Here is a 27,681-nt window from a genome sequence, read left to right on the forward strand (position 1 = left end):
GGAAGAGCCCCAACCATAGCAGAGTGTGAGGCGCGGCTGCAGAGACAGGGACGCCGCGTCACCGTCATCACACAGAACATCGACGAGCTGCACTACCGCGCCAGATCCACCAACGTCCTGGAGATACACGGTATTGTAACCACGGAAATGTCACTCAGGCTGACTTTCACTGTCCCGAATAGCTAGCTAGTAGAGCCACGATAATATTGCGATGTCACTGTCACTGGGGGTGCGTCCCAAATGGCACCCTATTCCCTATGAAGTGCACTACTTTTGACCAGAGCCCTACAGGTGATAGGCAATAGTGTGCCATTTTGGGGTGTAAACCTGTGTCTGATTAGCTAGTAGTGATTATTGGGGGGCTCATGTTATTGAAGTGTGTCTTCAGAGAATATTGTTGAAGGCTAGTTTCATTCCATTGTTTAATAGTCACTTCATCCTGGCTAGTAGTCTAGGCCGTAGATATACCATATAAACTTTCACAGACTTCAAAACAATCTCTACACAGTGTTCTCAGCTTAGGGAAGCCTGATCAAGACAATTTAGAGATGTGAAAGCAATTATATTTCTGTAGAAATTGATTATTCGCCTCATCTAAAAACACGCTTTCCCTCAATCTGGGTACTAACCACAGTAGTTAGCTAGATCTGGGTACTAACCACAGTAGTTAGCTAGATCTGGGTACTAACCACAGTAGTTAGCTAGATCTGGGTACTAACCACAGTAGTTAGCTTGATCTGGGTACTAACCACAGTAGTTATCTTGATCTGGGTACTAACCACAGTAGTTATCTTGATCTGGGTACTAATCACAGTAGTTATCTTGATCTGGGTACTAACCACAGTAGTTATCTTGATCTGGGCACTAACCACAGTAGTTAGCTTGATCTGGGTACTAACCACAGTAGTTAGCTAGATCTGGGTACTAACCACAGTAGTTAGCTTGATCTGGGTACTAACCACAGTAGTTAGCTTGATCTGGGTACTAATCACAGTAGTTATCTTGATCTGGGTACTAACTACAGTAGTTAGCTAGATCTGGGTACTAACCACAGTAGTTAGCTTGATCTGGGTACTAGACTAGTCTGTAGATGGTGTATGGTTACTTTTATTTGTGTCTGGTTCCCTTGTTCTTTGTTTACTGTCTCTCTCTCTTCTCCTCTTTCTCTTCTCTCTACTAATCCTTCTCCTTCTCTCCTCATCTGTCGGTCTCTGTAACCACAGTCAGTCTGTTAAAAAAAAATGCTGTTTGAGTTTGCACATTATTATTGTCTACTGTCACTCTCTTCTCTTTTCTAATCTCTCCTCTCTTCCTCCTCTCCTCCTCCTCATGTGTGACCACAGGCAGTCTGTTTAAAACCAGCTGTATGAACTGTGGTAATGTTGCGGTCAGCCACAAGAGCCCCATCTGTGCTGCCCTGGAGGGCAAAGGGTAAGTCACAGTCACAGTCAGGTCAGCAACTTGTTGGTAACAGTATTTATTTATTATGGCTGTCTCTCTCTCGCTTTGTCTTTCTCTCTAGTGCAGCAGAGTCAAACACCAGTGATGCTCAGATCCCTCCTCATCACCTACCCAGGTGGTACATACTCGGTTCCGTTTGGTTTATAAGAGTTTAGAAATGTAATATTGATTGATTTGAGTTTGTTAATAACGTGACCTTTAGATGGCAGTAGATCACAATCATATGAATTGTTGTAGATCCCCATGTAGGGGACAGGATGGAGTGTTCTAACTTGATTGTGTGTGTGTGTACCTCACCAGGTGTAAGCAGGGTGGCTGTAGTGGTCCGCTCAGGCCTGATGTGGTCTGGTTTGGGGAGACTCTGGACTCTGACATCCTGACTCAGGTTGAAAGGAACTAGACCGCTGTGACCTCTGCCTAGTGGTGAGGGTGTCTGTCTGTCTGTCTGTCTGTCTGTCTGTCTGTCTGTCGCTCTCTCTCTCTGTCTGTCGCTCACTGTCTGTCTGTCTGTCTGTCGCTCACTGTCTGTCTGTCTGTCTGTCGCTCACTGTCTGTCTGTGTGTCTGTCTGTCTGTCTGTCCCCCCCCCCCCCCCCCCCCCCCAACAACCCTAAAATTGCCCAATCTGAGGGGCTGTCTCCCCTGGCCTGTCCCAGCTATAGTGCTCTTTACACAGACTAGGCTGTATAACGCTGGATGGGTATATGAATGCAATGTAACGAATGCTATAGTACAGCAAACACACGTGCCTCTATACAGGTAATAGTGTTGTGGGGGCTGTGCTTTGGCAAAGGTAGGTGGGGTTGTATCCTGCGTGTTTGGCCCTGTCTGGGGGTATCATCGGATGGGGCCACTGTCTCCTGACCCCTCCTGTCTCAGCCTCCAGTATTTATGCTGCAGTAGTTTATGTGTCGGGGGGCTATGGTCAGTTTGTTATATCTGGAGTACTTCTCCTGCCTTATCCCGTGTCCTGTGTGAATTTAAGTATGCTCTCTCTAATTCTCTCTTTCTCTCTTTCTTTCTCTCTCTCAGAGGACCTGAGCCCTAGGACCATGCCTCAGGACTACCTGGCATGATGACTCCTTGCTGTCCCCAGTCCACCTGGCCGTGCTGCTGCTCCAGTTTCAACTGTTCTGCCTGCGGCTATGGAATCCTGACCTGTTCACCGGACGTGCTACCTGTCCCAGACCTGCTATTCGACCATGCTGGTCATTTATGAACATTTGAACATCTTGGCCATGTTCTGTTATAATCTCCACCCGGCACAGCCAGAAGAGGACTGGCCACCCCTCATAGCCTGGTTCCTCTCTAGGCTTCTTCCTAGGTTTTGGCCTTTCTAGGGAGTTTTTCCTAGCCAACGTGCTTCTACACCTGCATTGCTTGCTGTTTGGGGTTTTATGCTGGGTTTCTGTACATTACTTTGAGATATCAGCTGAAGTAAGAAGGGCTATATAAATACATTTGATTTGATTTGATTTAATAACACAGCTAGGGCCTTTAAGCTACCATTCTGGATTGGTGTATTTGCATGATTTAACCTATGTCTTTTTCTCTCCCCCAAAAAGTCTATGACATGAAGTCCAATATATCAACCTCAATGTTTCCCTTTGCTTAGGGCTTTTCATCCGATACCAATGCATTAGATCTGGATATAAGATAGACACATAGATAGGTCATGTTTGTATTGTTAAAACCACCAATAACCAAAGTCTGTATCACCATAATCTGATTTACATTGAACCACAATAGTTAGCGAGATAGAGTGCTTCTGAAATTAAGTCGGTGCGGACACTAGGGGCCAGTGTTGAGCTGTTTTGGGTAGTTTTTCCAGTTTGGAATGAGGGGTAAAGCTAATATTGTTGATTTACCCCCACCTGCTGTGCTGGAGTCCTGAACCAAATCTTGTCATTCATTTGTTTTGACCACTAGATGGCGATAGTAAAGCCATTTACAAACCAGAGCACCCAATTTGAAGAAGACAATGCTCTGTCATTGGCTGATTGCTCCCAAGCTATAGGAATCCTCGTCCAGTTGACTACATTAAAGCCCTGAATGGCACTGCCCATGCTAAAACAAGCTTTTGGGCACAAGAGTCCTCTATCTATTTCTATGGTCTCTACAGAGCCAGAGAAAAGCCTTATTCATTCCTGTTTGGGTTGGAGAACCTGATGTATCTTTTGTAAAAGAGGATGTGTTCTCTATAACCTACCTGGTATTACATTGAAAACTCTTATGGTAAGTTTGAGTGGTTCTGAAGCCTGGTCCCTCTCTACTTCTGACTTCATGTGAGTGTTCATTCATGTGTCTGTTTCAAGATTCAAGTTTGATTAGTCATATGTACGGGATACACATGGTATACACTGTCCAACGAAATGCGTACTTGCAGGTTCCTTCTCGACAATGAAACAACAATAAGAAATAATAGAAGAAAATTATATGAACATGAAGCAAATGGCTCGGTAGAATATAATAAACATTTTAGCAAAAGTATAATACAGGAAGGCACAATTTATAGTCCAATATTTACATGTGTTTTGGGGGTATTGGGGGGCGAGTGTTTAAGAGCAGTTGCCATAGAATTTAATGTTAATTTCTCTACCATAAGCCTCCTCCAATGTCATTTTAGAGAATTTGGCAGTACGCCCAACCAGCCTCACAACGTGTGTGGCACCATGTGAGCGGGAAGTTTGCTGATGTCAACGTTGTGAACAGAGTGCCCCATGGGGTGGGGTTATAGTATGGGCAGGCATAAGCTATGGACAACGTACACAATTGCAATTGTAGCGATGGCAATTTGAATGCACAGAGGTACTGTGACAAGATCCTGAAGCCCATTGTAGTTCCATTCATCCAACACCATCACAACATGTTTCAGCATGATAATGCACGGCCCCATGTCGCAAGGATCTGTAGACAATTCCTTGAAGCTGAAAATGTCCCAGTTCTTCCATTGCCTGCATAATCACTAGACATGTCACCCCTTGAGCATGTTTGGGATGCTCTGGATCAACGTGCTCTGGATCAACATTCCACAGGCCACAATCAACAGCCTGATTAACTCTATGCGAAGGAGATATGTCACGACTGGTTTTCTGATCCATGCCCCTACTTTAAAAAAAAGTTATCTGTGACCAACAGACACGTGTCTGTATTCCCAGTCACGTGAAATCCATAGATTAGGGCCTAATGCACTTATTTTAATTGACTGATTTACATCTATGAACTGTAACCCAGTAAAATCTTAGAAAATGTTGCATGTTGCGTTTATATTTTTGTTCAGTATTCATACTGTATCTGCCTCAATTACCTCGTACCCCTGCGCATCGACTTGGTACTGGTACCCCGTGTATAAGTTATCGTTACTCATTGTGTATTTATTCCTCCTGCTATTATTTTTCTATTTGTCTAGTATTTCCTTTGGGTTTTTTTGTTTGTTGGGAAGAGCCATAAGTAAGCATTTCACTGTTAGTCTACACCTGTTGTTTACCAAGCATGTGACAAATAAAATGTGATTCGATTTCATTTGTGGTTTACTCAATCCAAAGAATGGTCCATTATACATCACAATCTGGGTCAGGTGGGCGTCATTTGGAAGCTTATTCTATTGCCAACACGACTAGCTAAGTTATAAAATAGGATCTTACAGCGTTAGGCTTTCACAAGGCACTTCAGAGAAACAGAGAGTCATTTTGGTGCACATCGAATGGAGTCATGAGTGCATTCAGGAGGGTGTTCCACGGCTTAGTTTCTTTCAAAAAATATCAAACATAGACTCATTCTTTTAAGAACAACTCAGGGTATGACATGTCATCTTCTAACTGTACATCAAACGATCGTAAACGCTGATACTGTATATCATATTTGTTTTATGATATTGAAATGTGAAGTGCATATTTGGACTCACGGGTGTTTTGGTTTGCTTGTATGACATCAAAGTGGAGTTTATTATAATCCTCAACATCTCATGTTCCAGAACGCAATGTCTGCTTGATTTGATTGATTTGCAGCATTCCCCTCTCTCTGACAACAAAACGTGTGCAAAAGTAGCCCAATTAGCGGGAGGGATAGGGACATCTTATTTGACTGGTGCTCACCTTTTGGAGCGCTGTCAGTTGTATCCCATACAGTGCTGTAAAGCCGCGACCCTGAGCTCTGATGTCATGTACAGCATTTCACTTTACAGCCACTGCTTCTAATTTAGGTGCTTATCATTGGACAAATCTGCCATTTTAAGGGCTACAACTGTTTTAGAACGAAAGGAAATTCATTGATGATGAATGGAAATGGATGAAAATGATATTGTGTGTGCCGAGCGGTTGGCACTTTGTGTGTGTTCATGGTATGCTCTGGATCTGTCAGAGGAAATAATGTACAAACCAGTGGAGGCTGCCAAGCCGAGGATGGCTCATAATAATGGTTGAAACAGAGTAAATGGAATGGCATCAAACACATGGAAATCATGTGTTTGATGTATTTGATACCATTCCATTCCACTTATTCCGCTCCAGCCATTACCATGAGCCCGCTCTCCCAAATTAAGGTGCCACCAATCTCCTGTGGTACAAACCCATACTTCAGTCCACATCATCCACAGTCTCTGTGTGCGTGCGTGTGAGACAGCGAGACAGAGAGAGTGATGTGTGTGTGTGTTAGGGTTGGGTCTGCATATGATAATATTGAGTATTTACGATATTTGACATTGGCGATATATGGTTGAGAAATCGTGATGTACAAGACGATACCCTATTTGAACTTTACAAATCAAACCTGTATCAATATGTTCTAAATGAAGTCTAAATGAATTAACTAGGCCTTGTTTTTTTTCGCTATAAGAGTATTTATCATGAGAAGGCGACTATAATATCATAAATAAGCACACAAATAGCACAGTCTGGAATTATTTTGTCATTAACTGTGTAAAATGCATACTATTTGGGTGATTTGTATGTTGTGTGTGTGGTGGGGGGATCCAGACAGCCTGTGGATGTGTGTCAGGGTGATATGTACCTCCAGGAGACGATGGGATTCCTGTTGACACTTCCTGCTCTAGAGTGGTTCACACACACACACACACACACACACACACACACACACACACACACACACACACACACACTCTTCACAGGCCCATTTCCCCTGCAGCTTCCTGGTGTGGCTGTGGCTCAGGTTTGATTGCTACTCATTGTCAGGTGTGGATCTCTGTGGTCAAATGCGATTATTAACGTGGAGCGGAGCTAATTGAGATTTACTCCTTATGGAACAGAGGGAATCATACTACTGGGATCTGAGTCCTAGCTTAGCCTCCTGTCCTCTCCCGTCTTCCACCTGTCTACCTTCTTCCTCTCTCTACCTTTCTCTCCTTCTCTTCCCCTCTCTTTCTCTTTCTCTCTCTCCCCCCTTTCTCTCTTCATTACCCTCTCATTCCTAAGTGTGTCTTAGTGTGTGTGTGTCTTCCCCCTCTGCCTCTATCACCTGGCCATTAGAGTGAGAATGATGGTCCGATGGTCTCCCATGTCTCGCTGCTCCAAAAATAACAGAGCCCATTTCCCGCCTGTTAAGAGGCGATTTCACACCAATCTGAGCCGCATTGCCTGGGCTTGTTAGAGAGAGAGAGAGAGAGAGAGAGATAGCGAGGGAGCGAGAGGGAGGGGATAAAGGAGAGAGAGAAGGAGAGAGAGAGAGAGTGGTGGAAGGAGATGACGAAAGAGACAGAGAGTGATATACAAAACATTAAGAACACCTGCTATTTCCATGACAGACCGACCAGGTGAATCCAGGTGAAATCTATGATCCCTTACTGATTTCACCTGTTAAATCCACTTCAATCAGTGTAGATGAAGAGGAGGAGACAAGCTGAAGAAGGATTTTTTAGCCTTGAGTGAAATGAGACATGGATTGTGTATGTGTGTCATTCAGAGGGTGAATGGGCAAGACAAAAGATTTAAGTTCCTTTGAATGGGGTATAGTAGTAGGTGCCAGGTACACTGGTTTGTGTCAAGGTAACGCTACTGGGTTTTCATGCTCAGCAAACTTCTGGTTATGAGCCTTGTTACCTTTCCACTGGACCACCTCCAGTAGCTGACTCTGGATCTGTCAGAATGTGTACAGTACTGAGCAGTAGGCCTACGCCTATAGCCACCTCCTCTCTCTTCTCTCTCCCTTCTCTACCCCCCCTCTCTTTGCCACGAACCCGACACACAGGAATCCAAATTAAATTATATTTTTCTTTAAAAAAACCCAACTTAAACATCATATTTTATTCATCAAGCTGGCAAACTTTGATAGAGAATTACCTTGGAGCTCTGATTCCACTGACACCCCTTCTTCTTCCCATTGACACCCCTCCTTCTTCCCATTGACACCCCTCCATCTTCCCATTGACACCCCTCCATCTTCCCACTAACACCCCTCCATCTTCCCATTGACAGCCCTCCATCTTCCCACTAACACCCCTCCTTCTTCCCATTGACAGCCCTCCATCTTCCCACTAACACCCCTCCTTCTTCCAATTGACACCCCTCCTTCTTCCCACTGACACCCCTCCTTCTTCCCACTGACACCCCTCCATCTTCCCACTGACACCCCTCCATCTTCCCACTGACACCCCTCCTTCTTCCCATTGACACCCCTCCATCTTCCCACTAACACCCCTCCTTCTTCCCATTGACACCCCTCCTTCATTCCACTAACACCCCTCCTTCTTCCCACGAACACCCCTCCATCTTCCCACTAACACCCCTCCATCTTCCCATTGACACCCCTCCTTCTTCACACTGACACCCCCCCATCTTCCCATTGACACCCCTCCATCTTCCCACTAACACCCTCCTTCTTCCCATTGACACCCCTCCTTCATTCCACTAACACCCCTCCTTCTTCCCACGAACACCCCTCCATCTTCCCACTAACACCCCTCCATCTTCCCATTGACACCCCTCCTTCTTCACACTGACACCCCCCCATCTTCCCATTGACACCCCTCCATCTTCCCACTAACACCCTCCTTCTTCCCATTGACACCCCTCCTTCTTCCCACTAACACCCCTCCTCCTTCCCACTAACACCCCTCCTTCTTCCCATTGACACCCCTCCATCTTCCCATTGACACCCCTCCATCTTCCCATTGACACCCCTCCATCTTCCCATTGACAGCCCTCCATCTTCCCACTAACACCACTCCTTCTTCCCATTGACAGCCCTCCATCTTCCCACTAACACCCCTCCTTCTTCCCATTGACACCACTCATTCTTCCCACTAACACCCCTCCTTCTTCCCACTAACACCCCTCCTTCTTCCCATTGACACCCCTCCTTCTTCCCACTAACACCCCTCCTTCTTCCCATTGACACCCCTCCATCTTCCCACTAACACCCCTCCATCTTCCCATTGACACCCCTCCTTCTTCACACTGACACCACCCCATCTTCCCATTGACACCCCTCCATCTTCCCACTAACACCCTCCTTCTTCCCATTGACACCCCTCCTTCTTCCCACTAACACCCCTCCTTCTTCCCACTAACACCCCTCCTTCTTCCCATTGACACCCCTCCTTCTTCCCACTAACACCCCTCCTTCTTCCCATTGACACCCCTCCTTCTTCCCACTAACACCCCTCCTTCTTCCCACTAACACCCCTCCTTCTTCCCATTGACACCCCTCCATCTTACCACTAACACCCCTCCTTCTTCCCATTGACACCCCTCCTTCTTCCCACTAACACCCCTCCATCTTCCCACTAACACCCCTCCATCTTCCCACTAACACTCCTCCTTCTTCCCATTGACACCCCTCCTTCTTCCCACTAACACCCCTCCTTCTTCCCATTGACACCCCTCATTCTTCCCACTAACACCCCTGCATCTTCCCATTGACACCCCTCCTTCTTCACACTGACACCCCCCATCTTCCCATTGAAGCCCCTCCTTCTTCCCACTAACACCCCTCCTTCTTCCCACTAACACCCCTCCTTCTTCCCATTGACACCCCTCCTTCTTCCCACTAACACCCCTCCTTCTTCCCATTGACACCCCTCCTTCTTCCCACTAACACCCCTCCTTCTTCCCACTAACACCCCTCCTTCTTCCCCCTTACACCCCTCCTTCTTCCCACTAACACCCCTCCATCTTCCCATTGACTCCCCTCCTTCTTCCCACTAACACCCCTCCTACTTCCCATTGACACCCCTCCATCTTCCCACTAACACCCCTCCTTCTTCCCATTGGCACCCCTCCATCTTCCCACTAACACCCCTACTTCTTCCCATTGACACCCCTCCTTCTTCCCACTTCCCACTGACACCCCTCCTTCTTCCCATTGACACCCCTCCATCTTCCCACTAACACCCATCCTTCTTCCAATTGACACCCCTCCATCTTCCCACTAACACTCCTCCTTCTTCCCATTGACACCCCTCCTTCTTCCCACTAACACCCCTCCTTCTTCCCATTGACACCCTCCTTCTTCCCACTAACACCCCTCCTTCTTCCTATTGTTAGGGAAGATTCAGAAGTTGTTGGTAACATATGTAAGATGTCTTTATATTCATCAAATGGGTGTAAGTTACTTCTCATCAGAATGGTATTTTTGTATAATGCTGTGGCGAGGTTGCAGTTATCTGTTCTATGTCAAAACTAAGTTGCATGGGCCACAGAGAGGGGAGAGGTCAAAGTGTCATCATGTGTAAACATATCTTTTACTCCCTAGTTTTCCCATCGGAGATGGCAGTGTCTGGAATCATTCTCCTCTCCGTGAGCTTGTCCAGGATTGGTTGTATTTAGAGTTGGTTGTATCTAAATGACAATTTGATATATGCCTGTTGATATGGAGGATTGGTTTATGGTTCTGGGGTTTGGGAAAGGAGACAAAGCTGAACGATGGATTATGTCTATGCTGTCTGACTATGTGTGATCTTTGCTATAAAGGATCCCATTTTGCCATTGTGTAGGGACTCTCAACTTTTCATTAGAGATACTGAACTGTTGAAAGTCAAAATGCTATAGAGCTTATATAATTAAAGATTGACTTTTATAACTGACTCTGACTTGTGTGTGTGGTTTGCTCCCATGATTTGGTTAATAGAGGAAATTTCCACGACATTTGGCAACGAGGATGGGATGTGAATCTTCACTCGGTGACCGTTCCTACAATCTAGGTAAATAAATCGTGCACGAGGGATCCCCTAAAACTTGGGATCTCATGGAGAACCACACTTCGGGAAACGAAGCAGATGGACCAACCTTTGATCTAAGAGGAAGCGAGCCGAGTGGATACCACATCTCGAACTGAGTTTTGGTGAGGTGAGCGAACCACACACAGATTTGAAGTCGAGTTTTTTAATTATGCCTGTTACGTATACTCTGAGCGTGAATTCCTTTGTAAGGAAGGCACCTTGGCGGCGTAAGCAGGGCCGAGTCAGAGGAGAATAATCTGGGGGTTTTGTGGACTCAAAAGATACTCTGCACTGTCCGGTTGCCAGTGACCAAGAGCCCTCCTGACACTGAATTGATCACAGTGGGGATTGGTGCGGTCTGTTTGGGGTGAGGGGCCAGGGGGTCTGTGTGTTCTAGGTGAAACACGGCACTTGGTGAAGCCCTATTGGAAGAAGGACCTCATTCTGTGCGTCTGTGTGATTTGTCTAAGTGACCCTCAGATGTGGTGAATTCCAATTATTTTAAATGTGCTAGCCAGGTATGCCCTGGGTTACTCTGTGTGAGTATTTTGTTATGGGATCACTAGGTAATAGTTGTCGGACCGTTCTGTGTGAGCAGGGTAGGGTTGGCTCTGTGTGGGCAAATCTTTTTTAAAGTTTTATATGGATTCTGTGAATTATTTGAAACATATAAATGGTATGTGTGTATAAAGTAATGCGGAGATTAGATACAACTTAAACCACCCATTCGTAGACATACGTAGGTTTTGAGTTGATATCTTAAATGGATAATTTGATAAAGATGACGTTTTTTAAGCACTATTAAAATAATCTACAAAATCTGGGAAATTGAGCTCTAGAAACTGATTAGAGTGTGTCCACTTCTTGGTTATCTTACCCTAACGATGTAACTATAAAACGCATATTGGATTATCTCCGTCTGGGTGAAACATTTCAAATTAAACTGCCCTTAAGGTCTGAACATGTTATAATTTTTCTTCCCAGTATGAGAGAAGTTGCGGGATTTATTGAATAAACTGTTTTCCATAAAGTTATAGAGAATTCGAGGGATGCTCTATGTAATTTATAATGTTGTACAAAGCCTAAGGTTTTCCATCAAACTAATTATCATTGCGTGATTAATGTGATGTAGTAAAGTAATTGAAATACGTTGCATAAGTAATATCTTTATCTTTTCCTAGTCATTAATGTCGATTTTATTCTTTGATTGCTAATATATTCATTTGGAATTTGAGAATCATAGCTGGAGTAACGTTTGTACTATTAAAATTGGGCTATTATTCTTCTGGGAATTACCGATAGTGACGTGTTTTGATTTTACTTTGTAAATGGGGTTTATATCCGGAGAATTTTTGCTATTCGAAATAGCATTAGTGGTTCAGTGGTAGACTTCTCGCCTGCAACGCGGGAGGCCTGAGTTCCGTTCCCAGTCATGGCGCTGGCTGAATTCAGAGTTTTTGATTGTAAATAATCTATTTGTTTGTTTTGCCTGGAAAGTTATGGTCGCTAGTGTTTGTATAAGAGATAAATTGAACGTTTTCAATAGATTGTTTAGGTTAAATTGATAGACTAATTCAATTTAAAATAATAACGAAGCAAATTCTGATGCAAGACGATGTCTGTTCACTGAATTATCTGCTGGAATAATGTATTGAGAATTGTGTCGTATTTAAATGACTGTATCAATAGAGAAGACAGTTACCTAAGTTAAAGAAATTCTGAATAATAGCGGGGAGAGAATGGCAATGGAAAGTGGTTACCGAAATGATTTTCATTCTTATGGATTGACTGACGCATGTTATAATTTTTGCGCTGCGTGTGTTATTTTTAAAGAAATAGGATACATTTCATAAGTGTGGAGAGCAAAGAGGAAGTTATAAAGTTGGGTTTTAATCTTACGATAGGGTAAGGAAAAACGTTGAAATGAGAGGGGTTATATTTTTGCCCACTGGGGGAAAAAGAAATAGGAAAGTTGAGTTGAAAGTATGTAAGAGAGTGAGTTGTTATGTTGGCTACTAATTGTCAGGGAAAGTTGCTGGAGGCAGGTAGATTGTTGTAGAATAACGTAAATTTGCGTTATTAGTTTGAATATACAATAACCTTACTCGAATTGTTTTAACCGTTGTTCAGGTGCATTTTTGTCTGTATTTCTAGCAGCTGATTCGCTAGGTGGGCATCATAGATTTGTGGCGTTTATATTTACTGTATTAGGCTATGAGAATTGGGAGACTGGATGTCTGAATCATAAAACATCGTAAGAATAGATTCTGATGGTTATTGATTCTTGGTTTGATTGTTTAAGTAACACCAGTTAATTTGAGCAGGAAAGTTCATGTACTCTAAGGTTATAGTATGTTTCCATTATGTGGAACAATGTCAGGTCATTAAAGGTGATTGCTGGATTGAATAGTACGTCAACCTGTTGACAGAAGACTGAATGGGTATGAATGTTGAAAAGCAAGATTGGGCCAAAAACTAGTAAACTAGTATGTTAAGTGGGGGAGTATCATAGATTTTAATTATAGTGTTGTTATAGTAGTTATATAGTGTAGTCAAAACAATTTCATATGTTTTGGGAAATTAGCTAGGTTGAATTTTGTATTTGAGTTCCTTTATTATTTGCTTTTTAAAAGAAAGGTTGGAATCAAGTATGATGCCTTGGCACTTAAAATCAGATACCACCAGGAGCTTTTTACATCAGTAGTTGTTTTTTGAGGAACATGCAGACTGTGTTTTATTTTATTGAGATGTACACATGAGTCTCTGAGCAATTTTGTCATCTGAATCATTATAGTAGTGAGTTCTTGTGTAGTTTGTTGTTTGCATGAATTTATCACTGTATCATCTGCATACATTGGAACTTCAGACCCTGTACAGACTAAAGGAAGATCATTAATGGATGTGCTGAACAGTATTGACCTTTGTGGATATCAGTGGGGGGAAAAATATGTTTATTTGTATTTTTACGATGATGAGACAGCACCGACTTTTGAAGGATTTTAGATTTGCATTAAAAAAAATCAGGTTTGGTTTTTACTAAATTTATATCAACAGATTGGAAATATTAGGTTGCTGATTAAAATGTTTTTTAGGAGTTGATTTAACTTAATTAAACATTGTATCATGCTTATACATTGATGTGGATTAAAACTTATGATTAATGATTTGAGGTACAGTGGAATTATCATTAGGTTTGGTTTATAGTTCACGTTTGAGTTTCTGAATCAATGTAGTGTAATGAATACTAAGTGTTTTTGTGTTTTCTCTGGGAAAATTGATATTTCACTGTCTCTCTCTCTGGAATGTTTCCAGGGACTATACTCTGGGGGAGAGAGTGAATTTGAGGCCATAAACTACCACATTGGAGGGGGCCGGGAAGTTTTTTGTTGTAGTGCAAAGGTATTAAAGGGGCACTTTTATTTTATTTTCTGACTTTTCATTACACCCGCAAATTCTTTTGATAATGAATGTTCTGGGAACATGGAAATACAAAAATGTTTGGAACTAGTTGATTATTGTTTGCAAATTGTTTTATATAGTGAAAAACACTGCTTTGAAGGGTTTTGTATGACCTATGACCTTCTGATGACTTTCCGTTGTGGCTTGATCACCCGCATTGGAAAGCCATTTGGAAAATAAATGTATGGTCATTTGTAATACTGCTTTCAAAATAATTTGTGTAATTGGTAAATATGTTTCTTAGCCATATTTGTAATTTGGCCCGCTGTGGAGGGCATTGCTTTTAACTAAGGATATGCTGCTTTAAGTCTATTTTCCTATGACCATAGGGGTTAAATAATTTTTCTTTGTGGAGTTTTTTTTTCAGTTTAGTGATTTTAATTTGATTAGGTTAGCTGAAATTTTGTTTTACATTACTCTCATACGGAGAGATGTGTGTAAAACATGGGGGAGGATTCAGTTTTTTGAGTGTTTGAATTGAAGTTATACAACTTAAGTGATATGTGAATGAGTGTATTGTATTGTTGAGTGTATTGTATTGTTGTGTTTGTTTTGTTCTATTCCCGAGGGGTATAGGTCAAACTTTTTGATCCTTGGCTCTACGATGGAGTTGACAGTGAGATGGGGAGTATAAACCAATTTGAAAGAATAGTTTCAATAGAATGTTTTGATATTCTCTGTGAAATATGTTTAGATATGTGTGTTAAGAATAATTGGTAAAAGTAATCATTTATCATGTAGTTAATGAACTGAACTAAACTGTTGTTCTGATCTGTTCTTTCGAGGTTATCATGAAAAGTGACATCAGACGGTATCTTAATGCATGGAAGAGATAATTGGACCGAATGGTGTGTGTACCTCAAAACCCCCTCTACCTGGCTGAAGAAGAGAGACAAAGGCATTGAAGGAGGCTTTCCAAACCACTTCTACCGAGAGAAAAGAACCAAGCCAGAAATTGGTGTACAGTATCAGATCTAAGCTATCAACTGCTTTTCTTTCATGGTTCTGTCATACTGTGAGGAGTCCACTTGGAGTGATCATGGAGAGAGATCTGTTCTAACATTTTCTTATGATGCTGGTATATTGGTTGACGAATGGACAAGACATGAGTGGTAAAGATGAGACATTGAAATTGGGACATTATCATGGGCCGTCCACTTTGAACTGTAAAGCTATCTGAAGAAAAACGAAGATGCCAGAAGATGCCGTGCCTGTGTAAGGGGGGTTTAATCAAACTGTGCCATTAAAATTGTTTATACTTTTGTGGTATCAGATTGATTGAAGAGGTCTACACCATGTAAATTGTAGTAATTTAGATTAAGAATGCATTGAGATACTGATCTGTATTTAAATCATGATTAAAAAAGTTAATAGTAGAATTATGGGATAATTATACTGTATGTAAATCTGCTAATATTGATGTGTGTTAAATTGAGGTTTTTACTTTGAGTGATAAGACAAATTTGAATCACTGAGGAGTGCTATTCTAAATATTGGTTTGATAAATAGTTGGGTTGTTACTTATGATTTGGAATATGAATGATTTCAATGACCTATTCTCTATTCCTAAGTATATTTCTGAGCATGAGGACTTAGAGGGATGTCTGTCCTATATGTTGTGAGGAGGCCTGTGTTTAGACACTGGTTCTCATGTAACTTAAATAGCATTTATATGTTATGTTTTTATTTTCCTCAAATGGATTATTCTGTGTTATTAAACATGTGTAAGTTTGTCTTGTAGAATAAAGGTTGTAAACTTAGTTTCAGAAGGGAGAAAGCTTACATATAAGCTAAGGTATTTGACATTGAGGGGATTTGAATTTTAAAATATTGAGTATGTAATTAATATTCTGATTCTTCAGAAGGGACTGAGTCCCTTGAGAGGGGAATGTTAGGGAAGATTCAGAATTTGTTGGTAACATATGTAAGATGTTTTTATATTCATCAAATGGGTGTAAGTTACTTCTCATCAGAATGGTATTTTTGTAAAATGCTGTGGAGAGGTTGCAGTTATCTGTTCTATGTCAAAACTAAGTTGCATGGGCCACAGAGAGGGGAGAGGTCAAAGTGTCATCATGTGTAAACATATCTTTTACTCCCTAGTTTTCCCATCGGAGATGGCAGTGTCTGGAATCATTCTCCTCTCCGTGAGCTTGTCCAGGATTGGTTGTATTTAGAGTTGGTTGTATCTAAATGACAATTTGATATATGCCTGTTGATATGGAGGATTGGTTTATGGTTCTGGGGTTTGGGAAAGGAGACAAAGCTGAACGATGAATTATGTCTATGCTGTCTGACTATGTGTGATCTTTGCTATAAAGGATCCCATTTTGCCATTGTGTGGGGACTCTCAACTTTTCATTAGAGATACTGAACTGTTGAAAGTCAAAATGCTATAGAGCTTATATAATTAAAGATGGACTTTTATAACTGACTCTGACTTGTGTGTGTGGTTTGCTCCCATGATTTGGTAAATAGAGGAAATTTCCACGACACTATTGACACCCCTCCATCTTCCCACTAACACCCCTCCTTCTTCCCATTGACACCCCTCCATCTTCCCACTAACACCCCTCCTTCTTCCCATTGACACCCCTCCTTCTTCCCCATTACACCCCTCCTTCTTCCCACTAACACCCCTCCATCTTCCCATTGACTCCCCTCCTTCTTCCCACTAACACCCCTCCTTCTTCCCATTGACACCCCTCCATCTTCCCAGTAACACCACTCCTTCTTCCCATTGACACCCCTCCATCTTCCCACTAACAACTCTACTTCTTCCCATTGACACCCCTCCTTCTTCCCACTAACACCCCTCCTTCTTCCCACTTCCCACTGACACCCCTACATCTTCCCACTGACACCACTCCATCTTCCCACTGACACCCCTCCTTCTTCCCATTGACACCCCTCCTTCTTCCCACTAACACCCCTCCTTCTTCCCACTAACACCCCTCCTTCTTCCCATTGACACCCCTCCATCTTCCCACTAAAACCCCTCCTTCTTCCCATTGACACCCCTCCATCTTCCCACTAACACCCATCCTTCTTCCAATTGACACCCCTCCATCTTCCCACTAACACCCCTCCTTCTTCCCATTGACACCCCTCCTTCTTCCCACTAACACCCCTCCTTCTTCCCATTGACACCCCTCCTTCTTCCCACTAACACCCCTCCTTCTTCCCACTAACACCCCTCCTTCTTCCCACTTCCCACTGACACCCCTCCATCTTCCCACTGACACCCCTCCTTCTTCCAACTAACACCCCTCCTTCTTCCCATTGACACCCCTCCTTCTTCCCACTAACACCCCTCCTTCTTCCCACTAACACCCCTCCATCTTCCCATTGACACCCCTCCATCTTCCCACTAACACCCCTCCTTCTTCCCATTGACACCCCTCCTTCTTCCCATTGACACCCCTCCTTCTTCCCACTAACAACCCTCCTTCTTCCCACTGACACCCCTCCTTCTTCCCACTGACACCCCTCCTTCTTCCCATTGACACCCCTCCATCTTCCCACTAACACCCCTCCTTCTTCCCATTGACACCCCTCCTTCTTCCCACTAACACCCCTCCTTCTTCCCACTAACACCCCTCCTTCTTCCCATTGACACCCCTCCTTCTTCCCACTAACACCCCTCCTTCTTCCCACTAACACCCCTCCTTCTTCCCACTAACACCCCTCCTTCTTCCCATTGACACCCCTCCTTCTTTCCACTAACACCCTCCTTCTTCCCATTGACAGCCCTCCATCTTCCCACTAACACCCCTCCTTCTTCCCATTGACACCCCTCCTTCTTCCCATTGACAGCTCTCCATCTTCCCACTAACACCCCTCCTTCTTCCCACGAACACCCCTCCATCTTCCCACTAACACCCCTCCTTCTTCCCATTGACACCCCTCCTTCTTCACATTGACACCCCCCCATCTTCCCATTGACACCCCTCCTTCTTCCCACTAACACCCCTCCTTCTTCCCACTAACACCCCTCCTTCTTCCCACTAACACCCCTCCTTCTTCCCATTGACACCCCTCCATCTTCCCACTAACACCCCTCCTTCTTCCCATTGACACCCCTCCATCTTCCCACTAACACCCCTCCTTCTTCCCATTGACACCCCTCCTTCTTCCCAATAACACCCCTCCTTCTTCCCATTGACACCCCTCCTTCTTCCCACTAACACCCCTCCTTCTTCCCACTAACACCCCTCCTTCTTCCCACTTCCCACTGACACCCCTCCATCTTCCCACTGACACCCCTCCTTCTTCCCACTAACACCCCTCCTTCTTCCCATTGACACCCCTCCTTCTTCCCACTAACACCCCTCCTTCTTCCCACTAACACCCCTCCATCTTCCCATTGACACCCCTCCATCTTCCCACTAACACCCCTCCTTCTTCCCATTCACACCCCTCCTTCTTCCCACTAACACCCTCCTTCTTACCATTGACACCCCTCCTTCTTCCCATTGACACCCCTCCTTCTTCCCACTAACACCCCTCCTTCTTCCCACTTCCCACTGACACCCCTCCATCTTCCCACTGACACCACTCCATCTTCCCACTGACACCCCTCCTTCTTCCCATTGACACCCCTCCTTCTTCCCACTAACACCCCTCCTTCTTCCCACTAACACCCCTCCTTCTTCCCATTGACACCCCTCCATCTTCCCACTAAAACCCCTCCTTCTTCCCATTGACACCCCTCCATCTTCCCACTAACACCCATCCTTCTTCCAATTGACACCCCTCCATCTTCCCACTAACACCCCTCCTTCTTCCCATTGACACCCCTCCTTCTTCCCACTAACACCCCTCCTTCTTCCCATTGACACCCCTCCTTCTTCCCACTAACACCCCTCCTTCTTCCCACTAACACCCCTCCTTCTTCCCACTTCCCACTGACACCCCTCCATCTTCCCACTGACACCCCTCCTTCTTCCAACTAACACCCCTCCTTCTTCCCATTGACACCCCTCCTTCTTCCCACTAACACCCCTCCTTCTTCCCACTAACACCCCTCCATCTTCCCATTGACACCCCTCCATCTTCCCACTAACACCCCTCCTTCTTCCCATTGACACCCCTCCTTCTTCCCATTGACACCCCTCCTTCTTCCCACTAACAACCCTCCTTCTTCCCACTGACACCCCTCCTTCTTCCCACTGACACCCCTCCTTCTTCCCATTGACACCCCTCCATCTTCCCACTAACACCCCTCCTTCTTCCCATTGACACCCCTCCTTCTTCCCACTAACACCCCTCCTTCTTCCCACTAACACCCCTCCTTCTTCCCATTGACACCCCTCCATCTTCCCACTAACACCCCTCCTTCTTCACACTAACACCCCTCCTTCTTCCCATTGACACCCCTCCTTCTTCCCACTAACACCCCTCCTTCTTCCCACTAACACCCCTCCTTCTTCCCACTAACACCCCTCCTTCTTCCCATTGACACCCCTCCTTCTTTCCACTAACACCCTCCTTCTTCCCATTGACAGCCCTCCATCTTCCCACTAACACCCCTCCTTCTTCCCATTGACACCCCTCCTTCTTCCCATTGACAGCTCTCCATCTTCCCACTAACACCCCTCCTTCTTCCCACGAACACCCCTCCATCTTCCCACTAACACCCCTCCTTCTTCCCATTGACACCCCTCCTTCTTCACATTGACACCCCCCCATCTTCCCATTGACACCCCTCCTTCTTCCCACTAACACCCCTCCTTCTTCCCACTAACACCCCTCCTTCTTCCCACTAACACCCCTCCTTCTTCCCATTGACACCCCTCCATCTTCCCACTAACACCCCTCCTTCTTCCCATTGACACCCCTCCATCTTCCCACTAACACCCCTCCTTCTTCCCATTGACACCCCTCCTTCTTCCCAATAACACCCCTCCTTCTTCCCATTGACACCCCTCCTTCTTCCCACTAACACCCCTCCTTCTTCCCACTAACACCCCTCCTTCTTCCCACTTCCCACTGACACCCCTCCATCTTCCCACTGACACCCCTCCTTCTTCCCACTAACACCCCTCCTTCTTCCCATTGACACCCCTCCTTCTTCCCACTAACACCCCTCCTTCTTCCCACTAACACCCCTCCATCTTCCCATTGACACCCCTCCATCTTCCCACTAACACCCCTCCTTCTTCCCATTCACACCCCTCCTTCTTCCCACTAACACCCTCCTTCTTACCATTGACACCCCTCCTTCTTCCCATTGACACCCCTCCTTCTTCCCACTAACACCCCTCCTTCTTCCCACTGACACCCCTCCTTCTTCCCATTGACACCTCTCCATCTTCCCACTAACACCCCTCCTTCTTCCCATTGACACCCCTCCTTCTTCCCACTAACACCCCTCCTTCTTCCCACTAACACCCCTCCTTCTTCCCATTGACACCCCTCCATCTTCCCACTAACACCCCTCCTTCTTCCCATTGACACCCCTCCTTCTTCCCACTAACCCCCATCCTTCTTCCCACTAACACCCCTCCTTCTTCCCATTGACACCCCTCCTTCTTCCCACTAACACCCCTCCTTCTTCCCATTGACACCCCTCCATCTTCCCACTAACACCCCTCCTTCTTCCTATTGACACCCCTCCATCTTCCCACTAACACCCCTCCTTCTTCCCACCAACACCCCTCCATCTTCCCTTTGACACCGCTCCTTCTTCCCACTAACACCCCTCCTTCTTCCCATTGACACCCCTCCTTCTTCCCACTAACACCCCTCCTTCTTCACACTAACACCCCTCCTTCTTCCCATTGACACCCCTCCTTCTTTCCACTAACACCCCTCCTTCTTCCCACTAACACCCCTCCTTCTTCCCATTGACACCCCTCCTTCTTTCCACTAACACCCTCCTTCTTCCCATTGACAGCCCTCCATCTTCCCACTAACACCCCTCCTTCTTCCCATTGACACCCCTCCTTCTTCCCATTGACAGCTCTCCATCTTCCCACTAACACCCCTCCTTCTTCCCACGAACACCCCTCCATCTTCCCACTAACACCCCTCCTTCTTCCCATTGACACCCCTCCTTCTTCACATTGACACCCCCCCATCTTCCCATTGACACCCCTCCATCTTCCCACTAACACCCTCCTTCTTCCCATTGACACCCCTCCTTCTTCCCACTAACACCCCTCCTTCTTCCCACTAACACCCCTCCTTCTTCCCATTGACACCCCTCCTTCTTCCCACTAACACCCCTCCTTCTTCCCACTAACACCCCTCCTTCTTCCCATTGACACCCCTCCTTCTTCCCACTAACACCCCTCCTTCTTCCCATTGACACCCCTCCTTCTTCCCACTAACACCCCTCCTTCTTCCCATTGACACCCCTCTATCTTCCCACTAACACCCCTCCTTCTTCCCATTGACACCCCTCCATCTTCCCACTAACACCCCTCCTTCTTCCCATTGACACCCCTCCATCTTCCCACTAACACCCCTCCTTCTTCCCATTGACACCCCTCCTTCTTCCCACTAACACCCCTCCTTCTTCCCACTAACACCCCTCCATCTTCCCATTGACACCCCTCCATCTTCCCACTAACACCCCTCCTTCTTCCCATTCACACCCCTCCTTCTTCCCACTAACACCCTCCTTCTTACCATTGACACCCCTCCTTCTTCCCATTGACACCCCTCCTTCTTCCCACTAACACCCCTCCTTCTTCCCACTGACACCCCTCCTTCTTCCCATTGACACCTCTCCATCTTCCCACTAACACCCCTCCTTCTTCCCATTGACACCCCTCCTTCTTCCCACTAACACCCCTCCTTCTTCCCACTAACACCCCTCCTTCTTCCCATTGACACCCCTCCATCTTCCCACTAACACCCCTCCTTCTTCCCATTGACACCCCTCCTTCTTCCCACTAACACCCCTCCTTCTTCCCATTGACACCCCTCCATCTTCCCACTAACACCCCTCCTTCTTCCTATTGACACCCCTCCATCTTCCCACTAACACCCCTCCTTCTTCCCACCAACACCCCTCCATCTTCCCTTTGACACCGCTCCTTCTTCCCACTAACACCCCTCCTTCTTCCCATTGACACCCCTCCTTCTTCCCACTAACACCCCTCCTTCTTCACACTAACACCCCTCCTTCTTCCCATTGACACCCCTCCTTCTTTCCACTAACACCCCTCCTTCTTCCCACTAACACCCCTCCTTCTTCCCATTGACACCCCTCCTTCTTTCCACTAACACCCTCCTTCTTCCCATTGACAGCCCTCCATCTTCCCACTAACACCCCTCCTTCTTCCCATTGACACCCCTCCTTCTTCCCATTGACAGCTCTCCATCTTCCCACTAACACCCCTCCTTCTTCCCACGAACACCCCTCCATCTTCCCACTAACACCCCTCCTTCTTCCCATTGACACCCCTCCTTCTTCACATTGACACCCCCCCATCTTCCCATTGACACCCCTCCATCTTCCCACTAACACCCTCCTTCTTCCCATTGACACCCCTCCTTCTTCCCACTAACACCCCTCCTTCTTCCCACTAACACCCCTCCTTCTTCCCATTGACACCCCTCCTTCTTCCCACTAACACCCCTCCTTCTTCCCACTAACACCCCTCCTTCTTCCCATTGACACCCCTCCTTCTTCCCACTAACACCCCTCCTTCTTCCCATTGACACCCCTCCTTCTTCCCACTAACACCCCTCCTTCTTCCCATTGACACCCCTCTATCTTCCCACTAACACCCCTCCTTCTTCCCATTGACACCCCTCCATCTTCCCACTAACACCCCTCCTTCTTCCCATTGACACCCCTCCATCTTCCCACTAACACCCCTCCTTCTTCCCATTGACACCCCTCCTTCTTCCCACTAACAAATGGCACCCTGTTCCCTATATAGTGCACTATAGGTCACATAGGACTCTGGTCAAAAGTAGTACATTATGTAGGGAATTGCTATTGGGGACGTACACTACCTGTAATTGTTAACTGTATCGATCACTAGTTCAGAGATGTCCTTAGACGAGTCCTGAAAGCTCAATACATTATTCATTGCAAGAGAGGAAATTTAGTTAGATTGAGAATGTGTGTTTGTGGGCTAATTTGATCTACCGTGATCTAGCTTATGGTTATACACACACACACATCCATGCACACACACATCCATGCACACACACATCCATGCACACACACATCCATGCACACACACATCCCATGCACACACACATCCCATGCACACACACATCAATGCACACACACATCCATACACACACACATCCATGCACACACACACATCCATGCACACACACACACACCCATGCACACACACATCCATACACACACATCAATACACACACGCATCCATACACACGCATCCATGCACACACATCCACACGTCCATTCACACGCGTCCATACACAGACACACATTCATGCACACGCATTCATATACACACATCCATACACACACACCTCCATCCTATGCTAGCTTGGCCCGGCTAGCTGTCTAAATCGCCATGACCCCAACCAACCTCACTACTCACTGGACCCTTTTGATCACTCGACTAAGCATGCCTCTCCTTAATGTCAATATGCCTTGTCCATTGCTGTTCTGGTTAGTGTTTATTGGCTTATTTCACTGTAGAGCCTCTAGTCCTGCTCACTGTACCTTATGCAACATATTAGTTCCACCACCCACACATGCGATGACATCTCCTGGTTTCAATGATGTTTCTAGAGACAATATCTCTCTCATCATCACTCAATACCTAGGTTTACCTCCTCTGTATTCACATCCTACCTTACCTTTGTCTGTACATTATACCTTGATGCTATTTTATCGCCCCCAGAAACCTCCTTTTACTCTCTGTTCCAGACGTTCTAGACGACCAATTCTCATTGCTTTTAGCCGTACCCTTATCCTACTCCTCCTCTGTTCCTCTGGTGATGTAGAGGTGAATCCAGGCCCTGCAGTGCCTAGCTCCTCCCCTATTCCCCAGGCACTCTCTTTTGATGACTTCTGTAACCGTAATAGCCTTGGTTTCATGCATGTTAACATTAGAAGCCTCCCTAAGTTTGTTTTATTCACTGCTTTAGCACACTCTGCCAACTCGGATGTTCTAGCTGTGTCTGAATCCTGGCTTAGGAAGACCACCAAATATTCTGAAATTTTCATCCCTAACTACAAAATGTTCAGACAAGATAGAACTGCCAAAGGGGGCGGTGTTGCAATCTACTACAAAGATAGCCTGCGGAGTTCTGTCCTACTATCCAGGTCTGTACCCAAACAATTTGAACTTTTAAAAATCCACCTTTCTAAAAACAAGTCTCTCACCGTTGCCGCCTGCTATAGACCACCCTCTGCCCCCAGCTGTGCTCTGGACACCATAAGTGAACTGATTGCCCCCCATCTATCTTCAGAGCTTGTGCTGCTGGGCGACCTAAACTGGAACATGCTTAACACCCCAGCCATCCTACAATCTAAACTTGATGCCCTCAATCTCACACAAATTATCAATGAACCTACCAGGTACCTCCCCAAAGCCCGTAAACATGGGCACCCTCATAGATATCATCCTAACCAACTTGCCCTCTAAATAGACCTCTGCTGTCTTCAACCAAGACCTCAGCGATCACTACCTCATTGCCTGCATCCATAATGGGTCAGCGGTCAAACGACCTCCACTCATCACTGTCAAACGCTCCCTGAAACACTTCAGTGAGCAGGCCTTTCTAATCGACCTGGCCGGGGTATCCTGGAAGGATATTGATCTCATCCTGTCAGGAGAGGATGCCTGGTTATTTTTTTTTAAATGCCTTCCTAACCATCTTAAATAAGCATGCCCCATTCAAGAAATTTAGAACCAGGAACAGATATAGCCCTTGGTTCTCCCCAGACCTGACTGACCTTAACCAACACAAAAACATCCTATGGCATTCTGCATTAGCATCGAACAGCCCCCATGATATGCAGCTTTTCAGGGAAGCTAGAAACCAATATACACAGGCAGATAGAAAAGCCAAGACTAGCTTTTTCAAGCAGAAATTTGCTTCCTGCAACACTAACTCAAAAAAGTTCTGGGACACTGTAAAGTCCATGGAGAATAAGAACACCTCCTCCCAGCTGCCCACTGCACTGAAGATAGGAAACACTGTCACCACTGATAAATCCACTATAATTGAGAATATCAATAAGCATTTTTTTACGGCCGGCCATGCTTTCCACCTGGCTACCCTTACCCCGGTCAACAGCACTGCACCCCCCACAGCAACTCGCCCAAGCCTTCCCCAATTCTCCTTCTCCCAAATCCAGTCAGCTGATGTTCTGAAAGAGCTGCAAAATCTGGACCCCTAAAAATCAGCCTGGCTAGACAATCTGGACCCTTTCTTTCTAAAATTATTTGCCGAAATTGTTGCCACCACTATTACCTGCCTATTCAACCTCTCTTTCTGAGATTCCCAAAGATTGGAAAGCAGCTGCGGTCATCCCCCTCTTCAAAGGGGGGGACACTCTTGACCCAAACTGTTACAGACCCAGATCTATCCTACCCTGCCTTTCTAAGGTCTTCGAAAGCCAAGTCAACAAACAGATTACCAACCATTTCGAATCTCACCATACCCTCTCTGCTATGCAATCTGGTTTCAGAGCTGCTCATGGGTGCACCTCAGCCACGCTCAAGGTCCTAAACGATATCTTAACCGCCATCGATAAGAAACATTACTGTGCAACCGTATTCATTGATCTGGCCAAAGTTTTTGACTCTGTCAATCACCACATCCTCATCGGCAGACTCGACAGCCTTGGTTTCTCAAATGATTGCCTCGCCCGGTTCACCAACTACTTGGAGGGTCGGAGGGTCTGTTGTCCGCACCTCTGGCAGTCTCTATGGGGGTGCCACAGGGTTCAATTCTTGGACTGACTCTCTTCTCTGTATACATCAATGATGTCGCTCTTGCTGCTGGTGAGTCTCTGATCCACCTCTACGCAGACGACACCATTCTGTATACTTCTTGCCCTTCTTTGGACACTGTGTTAACAACCCTCCAGGCAAGCTTCAATGCCATACAACTCTCCTTCCGTGGCCTCCAATTGCTCTTAAATACAAGTAAAACTAAATGCATGCTCTTCAACCGATCGCTGCCTGCACCTGCCTGCCTTTCCAACATCACTACTCTGGACGGCTCTGACTTAGAATACGTGGACAACTACAAATACCTAGGTGCCTGGTTAGACTGTAAACTCTCCTTCCAGACCCACATCAAACATCTCCAATCCAAAGTTAAATATAGAATTGGCTTCCTATTTCGCAACAAAGCATCCTTCACTCATGCTGCCAAACATACCCTTGTAAAACTGACCATCCTACCAATCCTCGACTTCGGTGATGTCATTTACAAAATAGCCTCCAATACCCTACTCAACAAATTGGATGCAGTCTATCGCAGTGCCATCCTTTTTGTCATCAAAGCCCCATATACTACCCACCATTGCGACCTGTACGCTCTCGTTGGCTGGCCATCGCTTCATACTCGTCGCCAAACCCACTGGCTCCAGGTAATCTACAAGACCCTGCTAGGTAAAGTCCCCCCTTATCTCAGCTCGCTGGTCACCAAAGCATCCCCCACCTGTAGCACGCGCTCCAGCAGGTATATCTCTCTGGTCACCCCAAAAACCAATTCTTTCTTTGGCCGCCACTCCTTCCAGTTCCCTGCTGCCAATGATTGGAACGAACTACAAAAGTCTCTGAAACTGGAAACACTTATCTCCCTCACTAGCTTTAAGCTAGCTGTCAGAGCAGCTCACAGATTACTACACCTGTACATAGTCCATCTATAATTTAGCCCAAACAATTACCACTTCCCCTACTGTATTTATTTTATTTTATTTATTTATTTATTTTGCTCCTTTGCACCCGAATATTTTTATTTCTGCTTTGCACATTCTTCCACTGCAAATCTACCATTCCAGTGTTTTACTTGCTATTTGTATTTACTTTGCCACCATGGCCTTTTTTTTGCCTTTACCTCCCTTATCTCACCTCATTTGCTCACATCGTATATAGACTTGTTTCTACTGTATTATTAACTGTATGGTTGTTTTACTCCATGTGTAACTCTGTGTTGTTGTATGTGTCGAAGTGCTTTGCTTTATCTTGGCCAAGTCGCAATTGTAAATGAGAACTTGTTCTCAACTTGCCTACCTGGTTAAATAAAGGTGAAATAAATAAACATCCATACACACATATCCATACACACACATCCATACACACACATCCATTCACATGCATCCATGCACACGCATCCATGCACACATTCTGTTTACTGTACCCACTGAAGGAGAACAGAGTTCCATGCTAATGTGTTGCCATGGGAACCATGATATTAGCGAAGCCACAATGGAAAGAAACAGATATATCTAGTGAACACCCCCTCAACTAACAACCCCTAGCATGACCCACCATCGACCCATGTACCTCACACCCTTAGCATGACCCACGTACCTCACACCCCTAGCACGACCCACCCTCGACCCACGTAACTCACACCCCTAGCACGACCCACCCTCAACCCACGTACTTCACACCCCTAGGATGA

General features: G+C 45.5%; 1 pseudogene; it reads left to right on the forward strand.

Annotated features, from left to right (window-relative positions):
* Positions 1-27,681, forward strand: LOC110523016 (annotated as a pseudogene).

The sequence above is a fragment of the Oncorhynchus mykiss genome, chromosome 5, assembly GCF_013265735.2.
Source record: "Oncorhynchus mykiss isolate Arlee chromosome 5, USDA_OmykA_1.1, whole genome shotgun sequence".
Lineage (NCBI taxonomy): Eukaryota > Metazoa > Chordata > Actinopteri > Salmoniformes > Salmonidae > Oncorhynchus > Oncorhynchus mykiss.